At 40.8% G+C, this 25,520-nt stretch overlaps 1 protein-coding gene across 1 annotated transcript in view; it reads right to left on the reverse strand.

Annotated features, from left to right (window-relative positions):
- LOC132400593 (exostosin-1-like) overlaps nt 1–25,520 on the reverse strand; it is a 450,728-nt gene that overhangs the window by 221,015 nt on the left and 204,193 nt on the right. The window lies entirely within an intron of this gene.

A 25,520-nucleotide genomic window follows, 5' to 3' on the forward strand; every position in this document is an offset into this window, starting at 1 on the left:
GGTCAAGGTTATTTGCCTGGGACTTTCTTTGAAGCATTCAGCTGTAAAACGTTTTATGAATTATTAATTGCTTCAATATTAAATCTCAGCAATAGTTCTGATGTCAGCATTAAAGTAGTTGTATATTAAGTGGGTGCTTCCAGAGGCAAAATATTTCTTTACAGCTAGACTGTTTTTTTTAAAAAATGAGTCAAAAGAATATCATACACTATTGACATAGCAAGATAAAAATATAGCACCAAAATTAAAATGTGCTCTGCATTCAGTATAGAGAATTTCTTTTTAAAGGAAATTGAAATTTGAAACATAAGTACTCTAAATAACTTATGCTACTAAATATGACCCAACTCTAAATATCTAACATTTCTCCAAATCCTTTAATCCATTAACAGAAATCTAAAAGTAAAAATTGACAATTAACTAAAGGCTAAAATGCTCTTTGACAAACTGCTTTCTAAAGTTCACCCACCTTTTACTTGTAGAATGGATTTCCAATTACACTCCAGCAAGGCTTGATTAAATTTTTGGACCAATAACCCAACAACAGGAAAGATTTGTTTTCATTACCCTTTCAATTCTTCTTAATATGTGGAAAGCTTTGAACAAATGATTCTGTAACTATTTAAATTTGAAGAAAAATACCCCGAATTTCTGTAATCTAAATACTTAAGTAATACTTAAGTAATCTCAGGATAATACATAGCATGTGAGGAAGTTAGTCCTTCCTCAGGTTTGCTGCCTTGAAACGGCCTCGGGTATTGTTTAAACTGCTTTTTATAGTTGTATTTATATATTCTTGCTCAAAGTCTGGCCTTTGTTCATTCCTGGCATCTGTCCAAATGGATCCTAAGACTTGTTAGATCTTTCTGCTTCCAATCATTCCTCATTTAGAAAGTAGTCTCTTCTTTCCTATTTAGGTCCTAACTAGATGACTCACATATGCCAACAATGAAATCCATGTGCCCCAATATTGCACATTTAGTTTATCTACAGTATTAATGTTGCTTTGCAGTTACCTTGCCCGCAAGGTCATCTATTTGTACAAAGTTGACAAATGTGGATACTTTGGCTTTCTATTCCATCAAAGTTATTTATAAATATGATCAATATTTTCAGCTTCAATGCAGACCTTTGCAGGACACCACAATTCACATTGTATCAATTTGATCAAGCTAAAGATCATAAAAATTGCGAAATGTTGAAGAAAATGCTGAAAATACTGATCAGATTAGTAACATCTGTGGAAAGGGAAGCACAGTTTACGATTCAAGTTAACCTTTTACATTCCTTTGTTTGTGTCTTCCTCTCGAGCTGCCTTTTTATCATTGTTTTTAAGCTTCTTTGCTCAGATTCTCCCTAACTGCTCCCATAAATTAATGACTTTGTTTATAGATCCCCATGGCAACCCAGGCCTCACCTAAGATCCATAAACAGACTGCTCTTGAAGGCTTATTGATTCTGCCTCATTACCCACTGACCTCATTTCTTCATATCAGTACTCCACTTCCCTCCCTCCCTTGGACAAAGGCCTAAACTAGTTCCCTTCCTCCAACACTCATTTTCTTGGCGGAACTTGCCTTTTCTGTAAATATCTTTTGATTCCTCCCACTTCCGGCAGATTAAAAGGTTGTCCATTGCCACCTGTATGGGCCCTTGCTATGCCTGTCTTTTGATTGCTACATGAAAAGGCCCTGCTCTAAGTACGGCCCACTCATTCCTTCCCATCCCTTGGTACTTTACCCTGTAACCAAAGTAGTCCTTAATGCCTGTTCCTTCACATTCTTTCTTTCTGTTTCTGTCCAAGTGAAGCAGAGGTTCAGCTGCATAGACTTAAACCTGATCTTTTGCATGCAGTGCTTACAGTGTGGCCTTTATACACTGAAGAAACCAAGTACAGAATCAGCAAATATCAGCCCAGTACCCATGCCATGTCCACAATGACCATCTGGAGTTTCCAGTTCTGTTTCATTGTAAATATTCATTGCACTCCCACATTGATCTTTATGTCTCCTGCCTTCTCCATTGTTATGAAGCCAAACGAAAATTGGAGAAAAATAATTTCATGTTCATCTTGAGTTTCTTACAACACAATGGTGTGAATACTGAATTTTTCAATTTCAATTGACCCCACATGCAAAGTGTCCTTCACCCTCACACACTCACCTACCTACCAAGTTTCTTCTCCCATTCCTCGCTCACACTCCCACCCATTATCCTTCTCCATCCAGTTTCAACTGTCACCTACCAGCCCCTGCTCCCTTGTACTGTTCTGTACTGGTCACTTTTCTGCATCCTTCTCAATCTTCATGCAGAGTCTCAACCCAAACTTTCACTTAAACATTTTGCCTTACTGTTGCTGCCAGACCTGCTGAACTCTCCTAGCATTCTGCTTTTTTAAAAAAATTCTAGATTCCAGCATCTGCAGTCTCTTTTGTATTCGTCCTATCAAAGATTTTCTATTTATTTGATTAGTCTGTCCTTCATCCTCTCTTTTTTAAAACCGATTTGTTCTTTTCATTCTCAATTTTGTCAAAGGATCTTCTACCTGAGACGAAAACTTACCACAGATGTTACCTGACCCACTGAGTGTTTCCAGAATTTTTTAAAATTAAAATTACAGTAAATGTCAACAATTTGCGACTCTAACATTCTGAAAAAGGGCAAAAGGAATGCAACGAGGACAAGTGAGAGGTGTTGCACTTAGGGAAGACAAACCAGGGTAGGACTTAGACAGTGAGTGGTAGATCACTGAGGAGTACAATGAAACTGAGTGATCTGGGAATACATATCCATAATTCCTTAAAAGTGACATCACAGGTAGATAGGGTGATAAAAATGTTGGCACATTAGATCAATATATTGAGTACAGGAGTTGGAATGTCATGTTAGAGATGTATGAGGCATTGGTGAGGCCCGGATTTGGAATATTGTGAGCAGCTTTGGTCACCTACCTATGGGAATTAAGTCAATAAGATTGAAAGAGTGCAGGGAAAATTTACAAGGATGTTGCCAGGTCTTGAGAACCTGACTGACAGGGAAAGGTTAGGAATGTTTTCCTTAGAGTGTAGATGAAGGAGGGAAGATTTGATAGAGGTATTCAAAATTAAGAGCTATACAGATAGGGTAAATGCAAGCTACCTTTTTCCACTGAGGTTGCTGAGACTAGAACCAGAGGTCATGGGTTAGAGTGAAAAGTTTGAGGGGAACATGAGGGGGAAATTTCTTCATTGACAGGGTGGTGAGAGTGTGGAATGAGCTGTCAACATTTAAGGGAATGGATTAGTACATGGATGGGAGGGCTATGGTCCAGGTGCTGATCGATGGGGCAAGAAGATAAATAGTTCATTGTGGATTAAATGCGCCAACGTGTCTGCTTCTTGCTGTATTTTCTGTGACAATTAATTCTGATAATATTTTTGAAGGCTGAAACATCTTTCGATAAATTCATCATTAGAACTATCATTGTACATTTATCTCCATGTTAATAGCATCAGCCTAAGGACTTCTGCAACTCTTCTAGACCAGGTGTCACTGATTAATGTGGCTGGGTGAGTGGTCTTACCCTGTGGAGCTAGCGGGTGGAGGAAGCTTGGAAGGTGAGAGTAGAAAGTGGGGTGTGGAGAGAGAAGTGAAGAAAGAAAAATGTAAGAGGGAAAAGGATAAGAGGAAGGAAATGAGGAGAGGGAAACTGCTGAGAGGGGAATCAGGATGAAGTGGTAGAGAATGTTAAGGAAGAGGTTGCCTGTAGGAGTGAGTGCATATGTACGCACTTGAAGTCTATGCAGACGTCAGGCACAATCCTCATCAGAACTGAAGTGAAGCAAGTTACGATTAACATTAAGATACTCCCTATGAAGAAGTAAAGAGAGTCCTATTGTCTTGTGAGAAGGTTTGTGAGCACTATGGGATATCACAGAAAGAAGACGACAAATGAAAGGCCTTCCTTCCTTATCCACATTAGCCATGTACAAGAAATCAATGATGAAGGAGTGAGCAAATTAGTAAATCTGTTTTTGTTGTGAATTGATTCGAATACACCTCATGTTCTGATCCTCATACCTATTTGTCTGTGATTGAGCCCTGAATTATTTAATAGCCATTTGCTTCACAAGTTCTTCAGCACTAAATTTCAGCATGTCGTTTTAAATAGAAATACTTCACAGAGCCTTCATTATTAACCTAATGCACTGTAATAGCATGACCATTGATAACATTTGGTCCAACAAAAATCTCATTACTACGGTACAAATACCAAACAACATCGATAACAAAAATGTCATAATTCCTCACCACTGTACTGTTCCTTCCTACAGCTGTCTCCTAGTTCTTATTCTTCTATACAGTGTGAATTTAATCCTTTATCCACTAAGACAAATAGCATATAATTTTTTCATTTGCACCATGGCCAGCTTTCAGTTTCAGAGAGATAGGTTTACCATCAGTGCCCTTTAAAATCAAAGCACAAGATTTAACTTCGCAGCATTTTAAAACTCATTTCTATGCTCCAAAGTTGAAAGCATTATTTTAAAGTCTGGCTTTGAGAGATTACTGAGTTCAATGGTGTGAGGCAAAGCTATATTAGCATATATACTGAGAAGCTATATTTTTTCTTTGTTGGATAAATATTTTTTCTCTCTTATTTTCTCTCAACAGAAGCATATGGGGTGTGAAATTGGTCGTAGGCAACACTGCATCAGTAACTCATTTTACACCTGCTGAAGACCCAGTGTCAGCTCCATGGTTTTGAATGCATGTTCGTTCTTCAATTTCAACAGTGAAAACAGAAGAACAATAATCTTATCTTAAATTGATGCTTTTTGAACACTTCAAGTATCTAAATGTGTAAAATTTTACTAATCCATCTCCAAAGTGCAAAATGCTTGCATTAATTGACAATTAAAATCCTAATTTTCTTTGAATTTCCAACCGAGGAAATTTCAATTTATCCGTTGTGGCCACATGCACATCTCTACCAAAGGAAATCCAATGTAAATGCTCACAGCTCTTTCTCAATGAGCAGTATCAAATGACAGCAGTCACCTCTGCATGAAGGAAGTTATCAACTAGCCATTAAGTCAATACACACGTTCTGCTGAGCCGTGCTCATTCTCTTTCTTCCTTCGGGGGCTAACAAATGGAACAGTAAGCAGCTGGTTTTACTGTGTTGCTGTTGTTTGAAGTTTTAATGAGCAAACCAGAGATTGTAACTGGTCCATGTCCCATTTGGCCAGAATCAGAATCACGTTCATTGTCACTGTCTTATATGACATGAAATTCATTGTTTTGCAGCAGATGTACAATGCAAAGACAGTCTCGGTCTCTCTCCCCCTTCTCCCTCTTCGTCTCTTCTCATGCTTTCTCCCTTTGCTTGCTTTCTTTCCCTTGATTATCTGCCTCTCTTGTCTGTCTCTATCTGGCTTGACCATTTCCCTCTCCCCATCGCTTTCATCCTTGACTGTCTCTCTTTCATCCTTCATTGACTATCTCTCCCACTTAATTGATTTGCTCTCTCTCCTTTGATTCTCTCATTTTCTCTCTCCCTTGACTTTGTCTGTCTCCCTCTTTCCCTTGACTTTCTGTCTGTCTCTCCTTTGACTGTCTCTTCCCCTTTGTGGTGAACTACATATACCTGTCTGGACACGCCCCCTGCTGACTGCTCCTGTGGCTCCTCCCACAGACCCCGGTATAAAGGCCTGAGCCCAGCCCTCATTCTCCAGGATGTAGTATGGTGGTCAACTACTGCTTGTTCTTTCTTCCGGTCAATAAGAGCCGATATCTCGACTTCACGTCTCAGAGAGAGTTATTGATGGTGCATCACCCTTGACTGGTTTTCTGTCTCTGTCTCCCTTGACTGACCGCCTGTCTCTACCTTGACTGTCTGTCTGTCTCTTCCCCTTCACTGTTTGTCTCTCGCCCTCTTGACTGTCTGCCAGTCTCTCTTCTCTCCCTCTCCTCCTTTTCTCTCTGTCTCACTCGACCTTGTCTCTCTCTCACTCTCTCATACGTCTCTCTCCCTCTTCTCTGTTTCTGTCTCCCTTTTCTCCATCTGCCCATCTTTCTTCCTCTCGTTCCCCTTGTCTCTGTCTCTCCTTTGTCTATCTCTCTCTCATGTGTCTGTTGCACTTTCCTGTCTCTGACTGAGTCTGTCTCTCCTTTCTCTATCTGTCTCTCTCCTTTGTTTCTCTCTTTCTCCTCTCTCTAACTCCCTTGTTTTTGTTTCTCTTTTGTCTCTCTCTCTGTTGTCTGTCTGTCTCTTTCTACTTTACCCCTGTCTCACACACACAGACATAAGATAAAGGAGAATAACTAGACCATTCAGCCCACTGAGTCTGCTCCGCTATTCCATCTTGACTGATTTATTATCCCTCTCAACACCATTTCTCTGCTTTCTCCCTGCAACCTTCAATGTTCTGACTAATCAAGAACCAATCAAATTCAATTTTAGATATACCCAGTGACCTAGTCTTCACTGAAGTTTGCAGCACTGAATTCAACAGATTCACTAGCCTCTGGCAAAATAACTTCTTCCTCATCTCAGTTTTAAATGGACATCTCTCTATTCTGAGGCTGTGACCTCTGGTCTTAGACTTGTCCACTCTATCTAGGCCTTTCAATAGTTGTTAGGTTTCAATAAGATCCCTCACCCCCACCACCATTTTTCTAAACTCCAGCATCCTCAAATGCTCCTCATATGTTAACTCTTTCATTCCTGAAATAATTCTAGTGAACTTTCTCTGGACCCTTTCCAATGCCAGCATACCTTTTCTTAGATAAGGGCGCAAAACTCCAAGTGTAGTCTGACCAAGCCACAGCAATACACATTTGCTCATATATTTTAGTCCTCTTGACATGAATGTTATCATTGCATTTGCCTTCCTTACTGCAGACTCAACCTGCAAGTTAACCTTTAGGGAATTCTGCATAAGAACTCCCAAGTCCTTTTGCACCTCTGATTTTTTCTCTTTTTAAGAAAATAATAGTCTACACCTTATTTCCTTCTACCGGAGTCTATGACCATACACTTCCCTACATTATATTCCATTTCCTACTTCTATGTTCATTCTTCCAATGTAGCTAAGAATTTCTGCAGACCTCCTGCTTCCGCAACACTATCTGCCCCACCACTTATTTTTGTATCATCTGCAAAAATTGACACAAAACAATCAATTCCATCATTCAATTCACTGATATAAAACATAAAACAAAGCGATCCCAACACTACCCCCTGTGGAATGCTACTATTAATCGGCATCCAATCAAAAAAGGCCCCTTTATTCCCACACTTTGCCTCTTGCCAATCAACTAATCTTCTATCCAAGCTGGTATCTTCCCTGTAATACCATGGGCTCTTAACTTGTTAAGCAGCCCTATGTGTGTCATCTTGTCTAAGTCCTTCTGAAAACCCAAGTACAGTGCCTATTAAAAGTATTCATCCCCCCACAGAAGTTTTTATGTTTTATTGTTTTACAACATTGAATCACAGTAGATTTAATTCAGCTTTTTTTGACACTGATCAACAGAAAAAAAGACTCTTTCATGTCAAAGTGAAAACAGATCTCTACAAAATGATCTAAATTATTTACAAATATAAAACACAAAATAATTGGTTGCATAAGTATTCACCCTCCTTTAATATGACACACCAAATCATCACTGTTGCGGCCAAATCGTTTTGGAGGTCACATAATTAGTTAAATAGAGATCTGATTTTGGAGATCTGTGAGCAGTCAAGGTGATTCAAATGATTGTAGTAAAAATACACATGTATTTGGAAGGTCCAACTGCTAGTGAGTCAGTATTTTCGAAAAATCTATACCACGAAGACAGAAGAACACTAAGCAACTCCACAAAAAGGTTATGGAAAAGCACAAGTCCGGAGATAAGATACAAGAAAATTTCCAAATCACTGAATATCCCTTGGAGTACAGTCAAGTCAATCATTAAGAAATGGAAAGAATATGGCACAGCTGTCAATCTGCCTAGAGCAGGCCATCCTCAAAAACTGAGTGACTGTGCAAGAAGGGGACTAGTGAGGGAGGCCACCAAGAGACCTATGACAATTCTGGAGGAGTTACAAGCTTCAGTGGCTGAGATGGGAGAGATCGCGCATACCACAACTATTGTCCGGTTGCTTCACCAGTCGCAGCTTTATGGGAGAACGGCAAAGTGAAAGCCACTACTAAAAAGACTTACATGAAGTCTTGACTAGAATTTGCCAGGAGACATGTGGGAGACTCTGAAGTCAGCTGGAAGAAGGTTCTATGGTCTGCTGAAACCAAGTTTGAGGTTCTTGGCCATCAGACTAAATGCTATGTTTGTCATAAGCCAAATACTGCACATAATCAAAAACATACCATCCCTAGAAACAGCTCTACCTCCATCTTTAAAATCTCTATTTTTCCTTTCAGAGTTCTTTTGAAGACCCTGACCTGGATTTACACACTGACTTTGGTTCTTTGCAGGAATGGGACCTGCTCTCTGGATGTCACAACTGGTCGTTATCTGACATGCCAAGGGCATGGCCTAAGAGTTCAGCTTGCCTTTGGAGGCCTAGGATCTCGGGGCTCTGAAGATGGGCAGATTGTAGGTTGGTGTCCTGGACTGGTGCATTGTGGGAGTTGGAAGATCTTTGGCAATGTGCCCAGAGACCTGAGATCTTTGGACATCGAGCTCGGAAAAAGCGATGCAATGGACTTTTAACATTGTAAACCAGCAAGTTATTTGTTATGTCTCCCCTCTTGCTGTGAAACGGAGACACCTCTTTCTCCCTTATTAGGGACAGAGAGAATCTGTGCCATGTTGAATACCGGGTGAATGCGTAGTCTTTGGAGTACTTTAGGCAAGTCTGTGTCTTTGCTGTTGCTTTTGCTGCACGTTTGAGTGCTCAGTGGCAGGTGCTGATGCTTTTTTTTTGCTGGTGGGGGGAGGAGGGGCTCGTTGCTTGCTGCTGCTTACATGTGGGAGGGAGGGGAGCTGGGGGGGGTACTTTGGGGTTCTAACATTTAACTGTCATTCATTCTTTGGAGGCATGTCCTCTGTTTTCATGGATGGTTGCGAAGAAAAAGCACTTCAGGATGCATATTGTACACAATTCTCTGACATTAAATGTACCTTTTAAACACACCATGAAGCATGATGGTGACTGCATCCTGCTGTGGAGATGCTTCACTACAGCAGGCCCTGGAAGGCTTGTGAAGGTAGAGGGTAAAATTAATGCAACAAAATACAGAGAAATCCTGGAGGAAAACCTAATGCAGTCTGTATGAGAACTGTGACTTCAGAGAAGATTTGTTTTCCAGCAATACAATAACTCCAAGCATAAAGCCAAAGCTACATAAGAATGGCTTAAAAGCAACAAAGTTAATATCCTAGAGTGGCCGTCAGAATCCAATTGAGAATTTGTGGCTGGACTTGCAAAGGGTTGTTCACTCATGATCCCCATGCAATCTGACACAGCTTGAGCAGTTTTGTAAAGAAGAATGGGGTAATTGCAGATGTGCAAAGCTGATACAGATCTATCCACACAGACTTAAGGCTGTAACTGTTGCCAAATGTGCATCTACTAAATACTGTCGAAAGGGGTGAATACTTATGCAACCAATTATTTTGCATTTTATATTTGTAATTAATTTAGTTCACTTTGTAGGGATCTGTTTTTAATTTGAGATGGGAGACTTTCTGTTGATCAGTGTCAAAAAAGTCAAATTAAATCATGAAAACTTCCGACAAGGGGAGGGGAGGAGAATACTTTTTATAGGCACTGTATATAACATCCACTGATTCTCCTAGCCAATCCTGCCTGTTATTTCCTCAAAGAATTCCAACAGATTTGTCAGGCAAGATGCCCATTAAGGAAACCATTCTGTGTTTGGCCTATTTTATCCTGTGTCTCCAAGTACCCCAAAACTTCATTCTTAATAATAGACTTCAACATCTTCCCAGTCACTGAAATCAGGCTAACTGGCCTATAATTTCCTTTCTTATGCCTCCCTCCCTTCTTAAAGATTGGAGTGACATTTGCAATTTTCAGTCCTCTGGAACCATTCCAAAATCTAATGAATCTTGGAGAATCATTACGAATGCCTCCATAATCTCTTCAGTTACCTCTTTCAAAAACCTGGGTTGTAACCAGCTTGTCCAGGTGACTTATCTACATTCAGAATTATCAGCTCCCCAAGCACCTTCTCCTTAGTATTAGCACTTAGACTCTCTTCTGTCACAACACCCTTGCATTTCTGGGATACTGCTGGTGTCTTCCACAATGAAGACTAACACAAAATACTTATAAAGTTCATTTACCAGCATTCTTATATCCTCTCTCATCTCTGTTTTACTCTTTATATATCTGGAAAAAAAAATCAGTATATTATTGGCTGGCTTATGCTCATATTTCATCTTTTCTCTCCTTAAGGTTTTTTTTAGTTGCCTTCTGTTGGTTTTTTAAAGCTTCCCAATCCTATAACTTTCCACTAATTTTTGCTATATTGTATTCTCTTTACTTATGTTGTTATGCTATCTTTGACTTTCCTTGTCAGCCACAGTAGCGTCATCCTGCCTTTAGAATACTTCTTCATCTTTGGTATGTATCTATCCTGTGCATTCCTACTTGCTCCCAAAACTCCAGACATTGCCATTCTGCTGTCATCACTGCTAGCTTTCCCTTCCAATCAACTTTGGCCAGCTTCTGTCTCATGCCCCTGTAATTCCCTTTACACCACTGTCACATTGATACATCCTATTGTAGCTTCTCCCTCTCAAACTGTAGGGTGAATTTTATCATATTATGATTACTGTCTCATAAGGGTTCCTTTACCTTAAGCTCCCTAATCAAATCTGTTTCATTGCACAATAACCAATCCAAATTGATATCCCCCTAAGTGGACTCAACCACAAGCTTCACGAAAAACCATCTTATAGGTATTCTATAAATTCCATCTCTTGGGATCCAACATCAATCCAAATGAATTTCCCAATCTACATGGATATTGAAATCCCTCATGATTATCACAACATCGGCCTTATTACATGCCTTTTCTATTTCCTGTTATAATTTATATCCCACATTCTGGCTACTGTATCTCTCTCTCATCAGGGTCTTTTTACCCTTGCAGTTTCTTAACCCACAGGATCCTACGATGCCACCTTTTTCTAAGGATCCCTCTCTGCCTACCTGCCAGTCCTTTTGATACAATATTTATCCTTGGATGTTAAGCTCCTAACTTCTTTCAACCACAACCCAATGACGCCTGCAATGCCATACCTGCCAATCTCTGACTGCGCTACAAAATCATCTACCTTATTCCATCTACTATGTGCATTCAAATATAACACCTTCAATCCTGTATTCATCACCCTTTTCAATTTTGCTCCCATGTTACACTTCAACTCATCCAATGTCAGGGAGACCTTTCAGTCCATCTTAGTTTATTCACCCAGAAATCTCTCCATTACAGCATCAATTTGCTACTTAAAGGGTTGCTGAGACTTTTTTTCTTGACTACGTATAAATTTCCATTTCATGAATTAGTTTATCTCTAATTAGTTTCAAAATCTACCTACTTGTTCTACTCGTTATTTATTTGAAGTAACATTTTACATTTACTTATGTATTTTTCTTACTCATTTACTTACTCATTCTACATCTACAAATATTGCTTCTACATTATTTATCTCCTACAATAATTTATCTCCAAATCACTTCCTTCCTTAATGTATTATGCCTTTACATTACCTCCTTTCTTCTCCACATTTGTAAATATCTCTTATAAGTATGGATCCAAACTAATTGCTCAAGCATTTCCCAAGCATTACTGCACTAAAAGTCATCATGTGCAAATTAGCAGAATGCAGTTGGGATTTTCTCCAAATTCCACCCAAAAGTAAAATTAGAAAACTTTCCCCATAAGTATCTAATTTTGGAGGCCTGTTTTGGCCACATTTATGGGGATTTACATTACATCTCATATATTCATTCAGCACAGGTCCAATGCTGGAATAAAGTGTTTGACATGTAGCTGTAAAATGTTGCACTGGTTCATTATTGACGATCAGCACACTATTACACCCATCCACTTTCCAAGGACAAAGAAGTACAACATATCACTCAACAGCTTGTCAGCATCGTCAACTCAATACTTATCTGCATTTAGTGTATTTTACAATTTACGTTGATAAGCTGAGCAAAATATGTTCCAAGATGCTCAGAATCATTAACCTTTATTTAATATCTAGGTATAGTTTAAGCAACTCATTTAATTATCACCTGAAAGGGTTATATAAATGTCACCATTCACTCCAGGCTGTTCTTGAACTATGCAACAAATTGATAGATAGATGCATAGATACTTTATTGATTCTGAGGAGAACTGACTGCCACAGTAGCATTACAAGTGCACAGATATACAATATACAAAGAATAGAAGAGAAGTGAGAAAGAATAAAAAAAGTAGAAAGTTACTTCAAAGAGTCTAACAGGAGGACGTCATCTCTTCCCCAGATATAGGTTGACTCACTATAGAGCCTAATGGCCGAGAGTAAGATGACCTCATATAGCGCTCTTTGGAGCAGTGCAGTTGTGATTGGCAATATCCTAAATATTTTATGACTTCTTGTAATTCATTGTTGGCTAAACTGAAGCCATTTTGTTTGGCTCTCATTCACAGCAAACACACAGGGGTTCTGATTAATTAAGATGCCTGACTTCTCAGTCAAACTGAACCTGCTGTAATGGCAGCCTTGGCACTCTTTTTAATTGTTGCAAAGATTGTTACCTTGTACCCTTCCTATTACAAAATACATCAATTTTTAGCTGTGGAGTTAAACTTCAATTGGCAGGAGAATTGGAAACGTCGAAGTCCATTGCATTGGCATTTCTATGCTGGGATCATTCTAACTCTTGGGACATTGTTAACATTTATAGGATAAATGGTTGCTTGTCCAAATGACTTGCAAAGTTATCCTCTTTTGCCAAAAAAACTTGCAATATATAATAAAGTAAAAATTTGTAATCTGGTAGCTTATAATTATTGCAAAAGGTCAAATAAATATGCATATTGCCATAATAAGCTTCCATTTACACAGATAACAAACAACAGTTGTATGGGGATCATGTGTAAGAAGTTGGTTCTATAAAAAAAATGCTTGTAACATTTAGAGCCCTCCCGCTTCCCATTTATAACTGCAACATTATATACCTCTCTTGTTGACATATTTAGTTAGATATTTAGTTCTCTATAACGTAATAGAGCATTATTAGAAAGCCAACTAGTTGTTAATTGAAAACTGACCAAGATTCTTCAGATGGTTTTCATAGAAATCACTGACACAATTATTAAAACTGGTTTTATGCAGAAGAATGATTTACAGAAACTTGCTTTCCCAGAGTGAGTCAGCTTAAGTGTCTGAGACTTCTGAAGGAGTATTTAAGGGTTGTGGTGGAATGGTGGATTGCATGGGTGTGCACAGAAATGTGAAATTGCAAACATCTATCTCGGATTGATAGGAACTTCCAGTTCTTTATATGGCACCAGTGTCTCATGAGGTTTTTGAGACACTAGTGTCTCAAAAGTTATTTCATCTTCCAATCTAATTTGAACAAGTTCCTCCAGCATGTTAGATTTTTTGACCTTCAAACTGATCAGTTGACTTGACAATGCAATGGATAATTCAAAATGACACAAATATTGAATAGTTGCATTCAGATAATTTTTCTAATTTTCATCATTTGCTTTAATTAATTTTAGGGGCTGTAGGTGCAACTAACAAGGACAGCATTTAGCCTAATGTTTGTTTATAAAGATACTGAAATTGAAGATTAATATAAAATATTAGAATATTGCAAGATACACTAACAAAACTACTGTGTGCTTTACTGTCTTTGTGGAAGTGCTGCATTATATTGGAATCTAATTTCCACAAGCAATGAGGATACATTGGCCTGAAAATGACCATATGTCACTTGCACACTCCATCTACAATGGTATGCTGACTTCTCCCATTCTGGTCACGTAGTTGTATAGCAACAGTCCTCAAACAAAAGCAAGTGCTGAGTAGGTGCTGTGTAATGTCTTCAGCTCAGCAGTTATTCTATTTATGTAATCACATTGCTAACTTGTACATTTGATTTGTTTTGTATTGATGACAGTGACTCACTGTTGAGCATCAAGTAGTTTTCTTCTTTGAGCACCTAGTGTCAGAATTAAACATTCCTTGATCAGGTACACAGCATGCTGGGGAGTAACATTAATTTCTCAACAGTGTAGCCTAGATAGATACTCTCACCAAAGCAATTTTGAATTCTTCCAGTTTCGAGATCAGTTAATCTTGTGGCACTGAGATTGCCAGTTTAAAATCAAGGTGTGGATGCTCTTTTTTTTGTCAGCCACTCAGAATCACTTACAGTATTATCAGAAGGAGAAAGAACTGTTAACCATGTAGGATATTATAGACTGGAAGCTGGGTGGTCAAAAAAGCAGAAGGTCGATGTTGGACAGGACAAGCTCAGAAGTACGGGAAGCAGTAGAGAAATTAGGAGAGAAAACATGGAGTTGGGGTTACAGTGGACATTGAATAGAACTTGCTTGAGCAAGAAAGGAAAATGGGAGAGGGAGTCGGACTGGTGGTCTCATTCTTAATAATAAAGGCAATAGGAAGAGGTGTTTAAGAGTACATTTTTCAGTAAAGAAGCTAAGAATTATTTCTGCATTCAAAAATGATCCAGGAATAGTTTGGCATTTTGATAAATGATTGTCGTCCTTTCGGAGTCCAACCATATCTAACAGTAAATAACTTAATCTGTTATCAACTTAATAAGAACACAGATTTTAAACTTGAAGGCATGGTGTTTTCAAGATGCTTGAGATTTTGAAAGGGCAGAACCAAGTTAATTAATAGAGGGCTTTTACAAAGGAGCTATGTATAATACGGGGAAGAAGATGTTGATGGAAAGTTATCCAATGGAGTAGAGAAGTAATGACAATGGAAGGTTAAAAGGATAGTGAAAACATGAGTTGGAAAGTTTATACAGAGGCAGAGGCTAATAGTATAGTTCTTAAATAATCAAACATTCTCTCCTTCAGTCTTTAATTTAACCTTATAGATATTGTCTTAGTGTTTCATTTTGACTTTTAAATGTATATATTAACAATCGAAACAGTTGATGAAAAATGGTACCCACCATTCTCTTCAACTGGATCCTTGGCCACAGAAGACCACAGTCTGTGCGGATCAGAAATAACATCACTACCTTGATGACGATCAATACTGGCACACCTCAGGGATGTATGTTTAAACCTGCTGCTTTACTCTCTCTACATGGGACAGCTAGGCACAGCTCAAATGTCATCTATAAATTTGCTGATACCATTATTGCTGGCAAAGTTTCAGATGGTGATGAGAGGGCATACAAGATATATCAGTTAGTTCAGTGGTGTCATAGCAACAACATTGCACTCAATGTCAGTAAGACCAAAGTACTGATTGTGGATGTCAGGAAGGGTAAAACAAGGGAACACACACCAGTCCTCATCAAGGGATCAGAAGTGGAAAAGGTGAGCGATTTCAAGTTCCTGGGTTTCAACATCTCTGAGGATCTATCCTGGACCTAACATATTGATGCAGCTACAAAGAAGGCACAACAGTGGCTATCTTTCATTAGGAGTTTGAGGTGATTTGGTATGACACCAAAGACACTCACTAATTTTCTACAGATGTACCATGGAGAGCATTCTAACTGGCTGCATCACAGTCTGGTATAGGGGTGGGGGCCACTGCATAGGATTGAAGTAAACTCCAGACACTTGTAAACTTAGTCAGCTCCATCATGGGCATCAGCCTCCATTGTATCCAGGACAACTTCAAGGAGTGATGCCTCAAAAAGGCAGCATCCATCATAAAGGACACAAATCACCCAGGTCATGCCCTGCTCTCACTGCTACCATCAGGAAGGAGGTACAGGAGCCTGAAGGCACACATTCAACAATTCAAAAATAGTTTCTTCCCTTCGGCCATCTGATTTCTGAATGAACATTGCACCCGTGAACACTACCTCGTTACTTTTTTATTTCTATTTTCACACTACTTATTTCATTTAACTCTTCAATACATATATACTTACTGCAAATTACAGTTTTTTTCTTTTTTATGCATTTCATTGTACTGCTGCCACAAAGACAACAAGTTTCAAGACATATGTTAAACCTGATTCTGATTTTATTACCAGTTACACAGCAGTCAACAGGAAGTACATTTGTCTTGGGTATTATTCTGAATTGGGTCAATGTGGAGTTGAACTGCATTTTTGAACTACTTCTTTTGTTCAAGGTACTGCCGTCGTGCTGTTGGGTAAAGAATTCCAGGATTTAAAGATAGCAAACACAAAGGACTGGCGTTATACTTCCAAGCCAGGTTGCAATGTGTTTAGGAGGGAAGCGTGAACTGATGGGTTTCCGTGCACCTGACCAATTGTCCTTCTTGATGGTAAATGATATGGGTTTGAGAGCTACGGCCAGTGTAGCCCATCTGAGTTACTGCAGTGTACCAGTGATTGAGGGTAGTGGATAAACTATAACTTCAGGGAGTATATGAAAGTGATGTTGCAACTCTATTATAATGCTGAGGCACGCAGCCTGAGACAGCTATGTTATGTTCTATTACACCTTTAGAATCCCACTGTGAAGTCTCCTGCAATGAAGCAATGCACAAAATAAAGTAGATGTTTTTCTTTGCCAATTTACTTATCTTCTCCAGTGAACAAATAACCTCTGCAGAATAAGCAGCTCTGGTGCTCAAGTTGTTGCACTCAATGACAACCATACCATAAGACCGTAAAATATAGGAGCAGAATTAGGCCATTTAGCCCACTGAATCTGTTCCGCTATTTTATCATGGCTGATCCAATTTTCCTTTCAGCCCAAATCTCCTGCCTTCTCCCCGTATCCCTTCATGCCTTAACCTCTATCAACCTCTGCCTTAAATATACATAAAGACTTGACCTCCACAGCTGCCTGCAGCAAAGAATTCCATAAATTCACCACTCTCTGGCTAAAGAAATTCCTCCTCATTTCCGTTCTAAAAGGACATCCCTCTATTCTGAGACTGTGTCCTCTGATTGTAGACTCTCCCACCACAGGAAACACCCTCTTCACATTCACTCTATCAAGGCTTTTCACCATTCGATAGGTTTCAATGAGTTTGCCACTCATTCTTCTGAATTCCAGTGACTACAGGCCCAGAGTTATCAAACACTCTTCATATGACAAGCCATTCAATCATGATAGCACACACAAAATGCAGGAAGAACTCAACAGGCCAGGTAGCATCTATGGAAGAGAGTAAACAGTTGATATTTCAGGCCGAGACCCTTCAGCAGGACTGGAAAAATAAAAATAGATGAGGAGTCAGAGGGTGAGGGGAAAGGAGGGAGAATACATGGAGATAGGTGAAACGAGAAGGGGGTGGGGTGAAGTAAAGTATTGGGAAGTTGATTGGTGAAAGAGATAGAGGGCTAGAGAAAGGGGAATCTAATAGGACAACCAAAAGCCATGGAAGAAAGAAAAAGGAGGAGGACCAGAGGGGTGTGATGGGAAGGCAAACAGATAAGGTCAGAGAGAGAAAAGGGGATGGGGAATAGAGAAGGTGGGGGGTGGGGTGGATGACATTACTGGAAGTTCGAGAAATCGATGTTCATAAGGGTCTTCAACGGTCTCAGCCCAAAATGTCGACTGTACTCTTTTCCATAGATGCTGCTTGGCCTGCTGAGTTCCTCCAGCATTTTGTGTGTGTTACTTGGATTTCCAGCATCTCCAGATTTTCTCTTGCTTGCTATTCAATCCTGGAATCATTTTAGTGAATGATTAGTGAATTCTGACCCCTCTCCTGTTTCAGCACATCCTTTCTAAGGTAAGGGGCCCAAATCTGCTCACAATACTCCAAGTGAGGCCTCACATGTGCTTTACAATGTTTCAATATTACATCTATATTCTAGTCCTCTTGCAATATTGGCTGAAAAAGTTGCATTTGCCTTCCACAGCACAGACTCAATCTGCAAATAAACCTTTAGGGAATCCTGTACAAGGACTTCTGAGTCCCTTTGCACATCAGTTTTTTTGTATTTTTTCTCTATTTAGAAAATAGACAATCCTTTCACTTCTACCTAAGTTCATGACCATACACTTTCCAACACTGTATTCCATCTGCCATTTCTTTGCCCATTCTCCTAATCTGTCTTAAGGTCCTCAAAATAACCTGCCCCACCACCTATCTTCATATCAACTGCAAACTTTGCAAAAATGCCATCAATTCTATCATCCATATCATTGACACACAACAAATAAAGAAGCAGTCCCAACACAAACAACTGTGGAACACCACTAGTCACTGGCAGCCAGCCAAAAAAGGCTCCTTTTATTCCCACATTTTGCCTCCTGCCAATCAGCCACTGTTTTATCCAAGCTAGAATCTTTCCTGTAATATCATGGGCTCATAACTTGTTAAGCAGCCTCATGTGTGGCACCTTGTCAAAGGCCTTTTGAAAATCCAAGTAGACAACATCAACCAATTCTCCTTTGTCCATTCTGCTTGTTATTTCTTCAAAGAATTCCAACAGGTTTGTCGGGAAAGATTTTCTCTTGAGGAAACCATGCTGACTATGGCCTATTTTATCATGTGCCTTCACGTACCAAGACCTCATCCTTAATAATTGACTCCAACATCTTCCCAACCAGAGGTCAGACTCACTAGCCTGTAGTTTTCTTTCTGCCTCTTTCTCTTCTTGACATTTGCAATTTTCCAGTCTTTGGGAACCATTCCAGAATCCAGTGATTCTTGAAAGATCACTAATCCCTCCACAATCTCTTCAGCCACGTCCTTCAGAACACTGGGGCGTACGCCATCTGATCTAGGTGACTTATCTTCAGACTTTTCAGATTCCCAAGAACCAATATCCAGCCTTGCCCCTCTTTTACACCTTATGTATCTCAAGAAACTTTTGGTATCCTCTTTAATATTATTGAGCAGCTTACTTTCGTATTCCATCTTTACCTTCTTAATGACTTCTTTTTAGTTGCTTCTGTTAGTTTCAAAAAAAAACTTCCCAACCCTCTAACTTCCCACTAACTTTTTCTCTATTATATGCCCTCTCTTTGGGTTTTATGCAGGCTTTAACTTCTATTGTTAGCCCTGGTTGTGTCACTTCTTCCTCTTTGATATGTATATATCCTATTCATTCCAAATTGCTTCCAGATATTCCAGTTGTGCAGTCATCCCTCCTAGTGTTCTTTTCCAATTAATTATGGCCAACTTTTCTCTCATGCCTCTATAACTTCCTTTACTGTAACACTGATACATTTGATTTTTGCTTCTGCTTGTCAAATTTCAGGGTGAATTTGATCATATTATGATCACTTACCCCTAAGGGTTCTTTTTCCTTAAGCTCTCTAATCAATTCTGGTTCATTGCACAACACCCAATCCAGAATAGCTGATTCTCTCATGGCTCTAAAATGCCAGCTTGTAGAAATTACCCCTCCTGTAATCCAGCACCAGCCTGATTTTCTCATATTGAAGTCCCCTATGACTATTATAACATTGCTCTTTTGGTATGTATTTTCTATCTCCCATTGTAATTTGTAGGCCACATCCTTACTACTGCTTGGGGGTCTGAATACAACTCCCATCAGGGTATTTTTACCCTTGCAATTCTTTTGCTCTATCAACAATGATTCATAACCTTCTGACCCTCTGTCACCTCTTTCTAATGATTGAATGTTTTACCAACAAAGCAACACCACCCTCTCTGCTTTCCTGCTTATCCTTTTGATACAATGCGTACCATAGAACACTACAGTGCAGAAAACAGGCCATTCAGCCCTTCTAGTCTGTGTCAAAACTTTATTCCGCTAGTCCCATTGAACTGTAACCAGTCCATAACCTTCCGGACTTCTCCCATCCATGTATCTATCCAATTTATTCTTAAAGCATAAGAGTGAGCCTGCACTTACCATGTCAGATGGCAGCTTGTTCCACACTCCCACCACTCTCTGTGAAGAAGTTCCCCCTAATGTTCTGCCTTCTCCCTAAAGCCATGTCCTCTCATGTTTACCTCTCCTAATCTAAGTGGAAAGAGCCTACTCACATTAACTCTGTCTATAGCCCTCATAATTTTGTAAACCTCTATCAAATCCCCCATCATCCTTCTACGCTCCAAGGAATTAAGTCCTAACCTGTTCAATCTTACCCTGTAACTCAACTCCTGAAGACCCTGCAACATCCTAGTAAATCTTCTCTGCACTCTTTCAATCTTACTGATATCCTTCCTATAGTTAGGTGACCAGAACTGCACACAATACTCCAAATTTGGCCTCATCAATGTCCTATACAACCTTACCATAACATCCAAACTATTATACTCAATACTTTGATTTATGAATGCCAGGATGCCAAAAGCCTTCTTCAACCCTTTCTACCTGTGACGCCACTTTCAGGGAATTATGTATCTGAACTCCCAGATCCCTTTGTTCCTCTGCACTCCTCAGTGCCCTAGCATTTACTGTGTATGTCCTACCTTGATTTGTCCTTCCAAAATGCAATACCTCACATTTATCTGCATTAAATTCCATCTGCCATTTTCTGGCCCATTTTTCCAGTTGGCCCAGATTCCTCTGCAAGCTTTGAAAGCCTTCCTTGCTGTCCACAACACCTCCAATCTTAGCGTCATCAGCAAACTTGCTGATCATCTAGATCATTGATATAGACAACAAACAACAATGGTCCTAGCACAGATCCCTGAGGCACACCACTAGTCACAGGCCTCCAGTCTGAGAAGCAATCATCCATTAACACTCTCTGTCTTCTCCCACACAGCCAATTTCAAATCCAGTTTACAACCTCTCCGTGGATACCTACTGACTGAACCTTCTGAACTAACCTCAGATGTGGGACCTCGTCAAAGGCCTTACTAAAGTCCATGCAGACAACATCCACAGCCTTTCTTTCATCTAATTTCTAGGTAACCTCCTTTAAAAACTCTACAAGATTTGCTAAACATGATCCACCACGCACAAAGCCATGCTGACTATTCTTAATCAGCCCTTGGCTGTCCAAATACTTGTATATCCAATCTCTCAGAACACCTTCCAATAATTTATCTACTACTGATGTCAAGTTCACCGGCCTGTAATTACCTGGTTTACTTTTGGAGCCTTTTTTAAACAACGGAACAATATGAACTACTCTCCAATCCCCCGGCACTGCACTCACAGCTAAGGACATTTTAAATATACAGGTACAACAAGCTGGAGAAACTCAGCAGGTTGGGCAGCATCAGTAGAAACGAGCAGTCAACGTTTCAGGCTGAGACCCTTCGTCAGGTCTCGGCCTGAAATGTTGACTGCTCGTTTCTATGGATGCTGCCTGACCTGCTGAGTTTCTTTAGCTTTTTGTACATGTTGCTTTGAGCACAGCATCTGCAATGTACTTTGTGTTGACATTTTAAATATTTCTGCCAGGGCCCCTGCAATTTCTACACTAGTCCCTCTCAAGGTCCGAGGAAATATCATGTCAAGCCCGGGGGATTTATTTACCTTTATTTGTTGTAAGGCAGCAAGCATCTCCTCCTTTATAATCTCTGTATGTTCCATGACACTACTGCTTGCTTCCCTTCCTTCCATATACACTATGCCAGTTTCCTGAGTAAATACTGATGCAAAAACCTGTTTAAGATCTCCCCCATCTCGTGAGGCTCCACATATAGACGACCCCTTTGATCTTCTAGAGGACCAATTTTGTCCCTTACTATCTTTTTACCCTTAATATACTTGTAGAAACCCTTTGGGTTTACCTTCACATTATCTGCCAAAGCAACCTCATGTCTTCTTTTTGCCCTCCTGATTTCCTTCTTTAGTATTTTCTTACATTTTCTATACTCTTCAAGTACCTCATTTGTTCCTTGTTGCCTACACCTGCTATACACCTCTCTCTTTTTCTTAACCAGATTGCCAATATCCCTTGAAAAACCAAGGCTCCTTATGCCTGTTAACTTTGCCTTTAATCCTGACAGGAACATGCAAACTTTGGACTCTCAAAATTTCACCTTTGAAGGCCTCCCACTTACTGAACACATCCTTGCCAGAAAACAACTTATCCCAATCCACTCTTCCTAGACTCTTTCTCATTTCCATAAAATTGGCCTCTCTCCAATTTAGAACCTCAACTCGAGGACCGGACCTATCCTTATCCATAATTAACTTGAAATTAATGACGTTATGGTCACTAGACCCAAAATGTCTGCCTACACATACTTCTGTCACCTGACCTGTCTGGTTCCCTAATAGGGGATGAAGTATTGCATCCTCTCTCGTAGGTACCTCTATATATTGATTCTGAAAATTTTCCTGAACACATTTGACAAACTCCAAGCCATCTAGCCCTTTCACAGTGTGGGAGTCCCAGTCAATATGTGGAAAGTTAAAATCTCCTACTATTACAACTTTCTGTTTCTTACATCGGTCTGCTATCTCTCTACAGATTTGCTCCTCCAATTCTTTCTGACTATTGGGCGGTCTATAATACAACCCTATTAATGTGGTCACACCTTTCCCATTCCTCAGCTCCACCAATATGGCCTCTGTAGACAAGCCTTCTGGGCTGTCCTGTCTATGCACAGCTGTGATATTTTCCCTGACTAGTAATGCCACTCCTTCCCCTTTCATCCCTCCCTCTCTATCATGCCTGAAACAACGGAACCCTGGAACATTAAGCTGCCAGTCCTGCCCCTCCTGCAACCAAGTCTCACTAATAGCACGTGCCAATCCACACCCTAAACTCATCTGCTTTACCTACAATACTCCTTGCATTGAAATAGATGCACCTGAGAACATTTCTATCATGTACAAACCTTTGATTTCTGTCTATACATGCAGTCCTCGCATGACCTTTATTCTCCTCCAGCTCACTATCTGCTCTAACATTCTGGTTCCCCTCCCCCTGCAAATCTAGTTTAAACCCCCAGGAGCTAGTCCCCCTCCAGTTCAGGTGCAAACCGTCCCATCGGAACAGGTCCCACATTCCCTGGAGCCCAATTGTCCAGAAACATTAAGCCCTCCCTCCTGCACCATCACCTTAGCCACATATTTAGCTGTATTATCTTCCTATTTCTAGCCTCACTAGCACATGGCATGGGTAGCAATCCTGAGATTGCAACTCTGGAGGTCCTGTCCTTCAACTTTGCACCTAACTCCCTAAACTCTCTTTGCAGGACCTCCACCTCCTTCCTATCCACGTCACTGGTCCCTACATGGACCATGACATCTGGCTGCTGACCCTCCTTCCTGAGAATACCTGGAACTTTGTCCGAGATATTGTGGACCCTGGCACCAGGGAGGCAACAGACCATCCAGGATTCTCGATCTCTCCCACAAGTCAAGTTAAGTTTATTGTCTTCTGATCATAGACTGCTGGTAGAGTACACAGTAAATACGAAACAATGTTCCTCCAGGACCCTGGTGCTACATGAAACAACACAAAACTACACTAGACTATGTGAGACAGCATAAGGCTACACTGGACTATGTAAAACAACATTAAAACTGCACTAGACTACAGACTTGCACAGGACTACATAAAGTGCACAAAACATTGCAGGGCAGTACAATAATTAATAAACAAGACAATAGGCACAGTAGAGGACAAATTACAATGTCAGTCTAGACTCTGAGTATTGAGGAGTCTGATGGCTTGGGGAAAGAAACTGTTGCACAGTCTGGTCATGAGAGCTCAAATGCTTCAGCACCTTTTGCCAGATGGCAGGATGGAGAAGAGTTTGTGTGAGGGGTGAGTGGGGTCCTTCACAATACTGTTAGCTTTGCAGGTGCAGCGTGTCGTGTAAACGTCTGTAATAGTGGGAGGAGAGACCCTGATGATCTTCTCAGCTGACCTCACTATCCACTGCAGGGTCTTGCGATCCGACACGGTGCAATTCCCGAACCAGGCAGTGATGCAGCTGCTCAGGATGCTCTCAATACATCCTCTGTAGAATGTGGTGAGGATGGGGTGTGGGAGATAGACATTTCTTAGCCTTCACAGAAAGTAGAGACGCTGCTGGGCTTTCTTGGCTATGGAGCTGTTGTTGAGGGACCAGGTGAGATTCTCCGCCAGGTGAACACTAAGAAATTTGGTGCTCTTAACGATCTCTACCGAGGAGCCGTCAATGTTCAGCAGAGAGTGGTCACTCCATGCTCTGCTGAAGTCAACAACCATCTCTTTTGTTTTGATCACATCCAGAGACAGGTTGTTGGCTCTACACTGGTCTGTTAGCTGCTGCACCTCCTCTCTGAATGCTGACTCGTTGTTCTTGCTGATGAGACCCACCATGGTCGTGTCATCGGCGAACTTGATGATGTGATTCGAGCTGTGTATTGCTACACAGTCCTGGGTCAGCAGAGTGAGCAGCAGTGGACTGAGCACACAGCCCCGGGGGGACCCCCATGCTCAGTGTGATGGTGTTGGAGATGCTGCTCCCGATCGGATTGACTGAGGTCTCCCAGTCAGGAAGTCTAGGATCCAGTTGCAGAGTGAAGTGTTCAGGCCCAGCAGTTTCAGCTTTCCAGTCAGGTGCTGAGGAATGATTGTGCTGAATGCTGAACTGAAGTCTATGAACAGCATTTGAATGTATGTGTTTTTTTTATCCAGGTGGATGAGGGCCAGGTGGAGGTTGGTGGCGATGGCGTCATCTGTTGAGCAGTTGGGATAACATGCGAACTGCAGGGGGTCCAGTGAGGGGGGCATCAGGGTCTTTATGTGCCTCATGACGAGCTTCTTGAAACACTTCATGAGGAAGGATGTGAGAGCAACGGGACGGTAGTCTTTGAGGCAGGACACTGAAGACTTCCTCTGCACGGGAACGAAGGTGGCGGCCTTGAAACACTTTGGAACGATGGCGCTGCTCAGGGAGATGTTGAAGATGTCAGTGGGAACATCTGCCAGCTGGTCTGCACATCCTCTGAGCACTCTGCCAGGAATATTGTCTGGTCCATCAGCCTTCCATGGGTTTACCCTGCATAGACTTTTCCTCACATTGGCCACTTTTAGAGGTGACTATCTCCCTGCAACTCCTGTTTATTTCTGCCTCTGCCTCACGAATGATCCGAAGTTCATCCAGCTCCAGCTCCAGTTCCCTAACTCGGTTTGTCAGGAGCTGCAGCTGGATGCACCTTTTACAGGTGTAGTCATCAGGAACAATTGTGCTGTCCCTGACTTCCCACATACTGCATACGGAGCACTCGACTGCCCTAACTGCTGCCTCCATTACCTTCTCCTAAGTTAATTAAATTAATTAAAGGAACTTACTTGGCCTTTGGCCTTACCTCACTGGGAGCAGGCTCGTCCTCAGCCTCTGCTCGCCGAAGCCTCTTGAGCCAAAGCCTCAAAGCTCCACTCCTACCCTGAGCCACTCACACACTGGCTGCTCCTCTTCAGCTACCCCTCCTTTTATTTGTCCTTGCCAATTATCTCAAGTACTCACTCCCT

The sequence above is a fragment of the Hypanus sabinus genome, chromosome 10 (genome assembly GCF_030144855.1).
Source record: "Hypanus sabinus isolate sHypSab1 chromosome 10, sHypSab1.hap1, whole genome shotgun sequence".
Lineage (NCBI taxonomy): Eukaryota > Metazoa > Chordata > Chondrichthyes > Myliobatiformes > Dasyatidae > Hypanus > Hypanus sabinus.